The sequence below is a fragment of the Myotis lucifugus genome, unplaced genomic scaffold (genome assembly GCF_000147115.1).
Source record: "Myotis lucifugus unplaced genomic scaffold, Myoluc2.0 scaffold_365, whole genome shotgun sequence".
In the NCBI taxonomy this organism is placed as follows: Eukaryota; Metazoa; Chordata; class Mammalia; order Chiroptera; family Vespertilionidae; genus Myotis; species Myotis lucifugus.
In genome coordinates this window covers 240,532-245,831 of record NW_005871413.1, presented here as the reverse complement: position 1 = coordinate 245,831, position 5,300 = coordinate 240,532, and positions in this window count along the sequence as shown.

The following is a 5,300-nucleotide window of genomic DNA, read 5'->3' as shown; positions in this document are numbered from 1 at the left end:
ACTGAGCCCCACAGCACCACCCAGGCCGACAACAAACCCTGTCGTTTGCATTTTCCATCATTCATGTCTTCATAAACTCGGTAACACCTACACTAAAGCCAAGACGCCCTCGTGATTGAGCCAAAAGTCCCCAGAGCTGCCCATCTCTCGCCTCACAGGCACCCCCCTCCCCTCGTCCGCAGCCCCTCGAAGACCCACCTGATGCTGAGCTTCTCAACACTCCACCGCAGCGACCAGTGCCCCCAGCCCTTTCTCTCTCTCTGTTGCTAGGGACGCTTCTCGGGAGTCCCGTTCTGGCCGTGGGCGTGGCTCTGTTACGCAACGTGACCACGCCCACCGCGCCACTCAGGCCCCCAGTGGCCATTGTGGTGTGTGCGCCTCAGCGCGCAGAGAAGAAATTGAAGTCACTTTGTGAACGTCTCTTAGCTTTCTTGAAAGTGCCAACAACACTGCGTTGAACAAGCCTTCAGAGGCCGAGCCTAGTCGAGGCCAAGGTGGAGCAAGTTGTATTCCCTTCATGCTTTGGGCAAAAACGGGAAGATGGCGGCGCCCTGGCAAGATTGCTGAGCAGCACCTTGGGGGCAGCCATCTTACAGGAAGTGCAGTTCCCGGGGCAGAGGGGACGTCGGGACCTCATGTTGTGAGAAGACTTGGGATGAAAAACTGCAAGTTTGTAGGAGCCGAGGCTTACGAGGTGGCGGTCAGACCTCACACGGCGCCCAGGAGGCCTTTCAGTCCTGGTGAGATCTGGGCATGGGGTGGGGCTGGGGGTGGGATTGAGTACGGCCAGTCTGGAGGACTTTTGGTCAGACACCTGTTGTAGAGGCAAAAGCAATGGTGAGGGCGAATCGAGAACCACAGGTTCACTGGAAAAGTGATTCTCGGGATGAGGAGGACCCAGAAGGTGGGAAGTAAGAACTCCTCCTCCCTCACGAAGACCAGTAATACTTTTTATTATTTCTTTCTTTAAAAAAAATATATATATATATATATATATTTAATATATTTTATTGATTTTTTACAGAGAGGAAGGGAGAGGGAGAGGGAATTAGAAACATCAATGAAAGAGAAACATCAATCAGCTGCCTCCTGCACACCTCCTACTGGGGATGTGCCCGCAACCAAGGTACATGCCCTTGACTGGAATCGAACCTGGGACCTTTCAGTCCGCAGGCCGACGCTCTATCCACTGAGCCAAACCAATTAGGGCTAAAATATATATTTTATTGATTTTTTACAGAGAGGAAGGGAGAGGGATAGAGAGTTAGGAACATCGAACAGCAGCGTGCAACAGCCTACTGGGGATGTGTCTGCAACCAAGATACATGCCCTTGACTATAATCAAACCTAGGACCCTTCAGTCCTCAGGCTGACGCTCTATCCACTGAGCCAAACTGGTCAGGGCCTTTTATTATTTACTAGAGGCCCGGTGTACGAAATTCGTGCACTGGAGGGTGGGGGGAGCGATGTCTCTTAGCCCAGCTCTTGGGGAATCCCCAACTGACAGCTCCCTGTAGAGAGCGGGCATAAGCCAGCACTCGGACATCCTTAGCACTGTTGTAGAGGCAGGAGAGGCTCCCGCCACTACCACTGCGCTCGCCAGCCGTGAACCCAGCTTCTGGCTGAGAGGCGCATCCCCTGTGGGTGCGCACTGACCACCAGGGGGCAGCTCCTGTGTTGAGCGTCTACCCCCTGGTGGTCAGTGTGCATCATAGTGACTGGTTGTTCCTCCGTTCGGTCTATTTGCGTATTAGCCTTTTATTATATAAGATTTTAAAATCTTTTTTTTTAAATATATTTTATTGATTTTTCACAGAGAGGAAGGGAGAGAGAGAGTTAGAAACATCGATGAGAGAGAAACATCGATCAGCCGCCCCCTGCACATCTCCTACTGGGGATGTGCCCGCAACCCAGGTACATGCCCCTGACCTGAATCGAACCTGGGACCCTTGAGTCTGCAGGCTGACGCTCTATCCACTGAGCCAAACCGGTTTCGGCGATTTTAAAATCTTTATTGTTGAGCTCTATCTGGTTTGGCCCAGTGGATAGAGAGCATCAGCCTACGGACTGAAAGGTCTTCCGGTCGGGGCACATGCCCAGGTTGTGGGCTCGATCCCCGGTGGGGGCTGTGGAGGAGGCAGCCAATCAATGATTCTCATCATTGATGTTTCTATCTCTCTCTTCCTCTTCCTTCCTCTCTGAAATCAATAAAAAAATAAATTTTAAAAAATCTTTATTGTTGAAAGTATTACATATGTCTCTCTTTTTCCCCCATCAACCCCTCCAGCCTATCTCTGCCTTACCACCCCACTGTGTGCATCCATGGGTTATACATAAGACCAGTAATACTTTTATTAATTGCTTGTTTGGCAGGCAGTGTTTTAACTCCGTGTACTTCTCACAACAAAGCTATGAGGAAAGATACAATGAGATATAGTTAAGTTGTTCAAAGGAACACAGCTTAGGATTCAAATCAGGTAAGTGTGAGTTCAGAACCCACTCCTAAGCATTATTCAAGCTGAAGGGTGGATTTCATTGGAACATAAGGATCCTGGGTGTGGTAGTAGGCTTAGGTGTGCGCTAAGCTGCCTTCACCTGGAGTTGTCAAGCTTTGAAAGGTCTCACAGCAGCCTGGCCAACCTATCTTTGCTTGGGTCCTGACGTTCATTCCCATGATGTTGGAAAAAATACTGTAGTAATTTCGCCAGCATAAATGAATACTACATACATACAACTATGGTCTACATATTTCAACCCAAGAGTCACTTGTAATAATGTTCAGCAAATGATTAGCATGTGATAATACCGCATCTCACTTGGTAATTGGTTCTGTAACCATTTGGCATGACTTTCTACAGCAGTTTTAACATGTGCACCAGCCAATGTTCCAACTTGTGCTAAGCCGCAGCTTAACCTTGTAGACAGATTCTGTATAAATGTAAAATTATGTATGTACTGTAGGACACATCATTGTAACCCTAACCTTAAAATATGGACAAATGTAAAAGAGTTAATTTAGCCCGTTGGGGCACATGCCTGGGTTGCAGGCTTGGTTCCCAGTAGGGGGCGTGCAGGAAACAGCCAATCAATGATTATCTGTCATCATTGATGTTTCTATCTCTTCTTCTCCCTCTCTGAAACCAATAAAAAAATTTTTTTAAGTTAATGTTAAATTAAAAATTCATACAAAAGTTGGAGACTGGAGTGTCTATGTCTTTTATAAGTGAGCACTGTGGCATAAAAAAGCAAACTGTATCAGACATTTAAAAAAAAAGACAAGCCCAGCCAGTGTTGTTCAGTGGTTGAACGTCAACCCATGAACCAGGAGATCACAGAACTTGGTCAGGGCACATGCCCAGGTTTCAGACTCGATACCTAGTAAGGGGCATGTGGGAAGCAGCTGATTGATGATTCTTTCTCATCATTGATGTTCCTATCTCTCTCTCTTCCTTTACTCTCTCTGAAATCAATAAAATTTTTAAAAGACAAAATTTAAAAATTTGCATTAATATGTGATGTAGGTTCAAACACCCATCCCAGAAAACATATGAAATTGGCACATAAAACTTCAGTTGAAGAAGCATTGTTGAAGTGGTACCTGCAACAGCATTTTTATGGGATTTTAATGCAGACAGTCGAAATGAAATCTGCAGCAATGAAATTAGCAAACCATATGAACACACCATTCAAAGCAACTGGCTTTGGCGTTTTCCCAAAAGGCACAGAATTATTAACAAATTTACGGCAAAGCTTCAAGTGCTCCATCAGAAGATATTGAACTATTTCGGCAAAAATTACTGGAACAAATAAATAATGAAATGCTATTACAGTCTCAGATTTACAGTGCTGACAAACTGGTTTGTTCTGGCGTTATGTACCTGAAAACACACAAGCCTCAAAATATGAACAATCAGCAAGGACAGGATCTCAGCACTGCTTTGTGCCAAAGCTGATAGATAGCATAAACGGACACTTGTAATTGTTGGCAAATCTCATAAACCTAGAGTTTAAGAAATATATACTGAATTACCTGCCTGTTTTGTACATCACTTACCCAGCCCATGGACCAGGGCCACATGCGGCTCTTTGGCCCCTTGAGTGTGGCTCTTCCTAAGCCTTAGGAGTACCCTAATTAAGTTAATAACAATGTACCTACCTATATAGTTTAAGTTTAAAAAATTTGGCTCTCAAAAGAAATTTCAATCATTGTACTGTTGATATTTGGCTCTGTTGACTAATGAGTTTACCGACCACTGGACCAGGAGATAATTCTGGCAACCAAACGAATATACTGCAACAGTTTTTACTAGTAGAGGAAGTAATGGTTGCATTGCAGGGTGAATGAAGAAGATACAAGAGGACAGTGTACCTTACAAAATTTAGAGTTATAATTTAAAATAGGCAATTTTGAATTTTACTGAAACATTGAAAGAAAAAGTGCAAACATTGAAAAATGGTTGGAAGAATTTGCTTAACGATAAAGATGCAGACTTAGGTTTAAAAGGGCTAGAGGGCCCTAGCTGGTTTGGCTCAGTGGGTAGAGCATTGGCCTGCGGACGGAATGGTCCTGGGCTCAATTCCAGTCAAGGACACATGCCCTGGTTGTTGGCTCGATCCCTAGTAGGGGGTGTGTAGGAGGCAGCCGATCAATCATTGATGTTTCTAGCTCTCTCTTCCTTCCTCTCTGAAATCAATAAAAATATACTTAAAAATAATAATAGCCCTAATTGGTTTGGCTCAGTGGATAAAGCTTCAGCCTATGGACTGAAGTGTCCCCAGTTCGATTCCGGTCAAGGGCATGTGCCTTGGTTGCAGGCACATCCCCAGTTGGGGGTGTACGGGAGGCAGCTGATCAATGTTTCTTATCGATGTTTCTAACTCTCTATCCTTCTCCTTTCCTCTCTGTAAAAAAATCAATAAAATATATTTTTAAAATAATAATAAATAAAATGGCTAGAGGTTACTGACTGCTGTAGGACAATACAGAATATTGGTGAAGAAGAAGCCAACCGTTTTACAGTGGTTAGAAGATGAAATGACCCTGGGCATCACAGCATGATGAAAGTGAAATAGCAGATGAGGTTATATCTTAGAAGATGAGGATGGAAGATGAGGAAAAAGAAACAACACGCCCAAAAATAAAGTTATCAGTGACTAGATAACATCTCAACATTTATTGACAATTCATCTGATAACAAAATTCAGTTTTATTACACCCTTTTATCTCGTTAATCCTCACCCGAGGATATTTTTCCCATTTTTATCTCCCAAAGGGAGAGTGAAAGGGAAGAAAGAGGAGT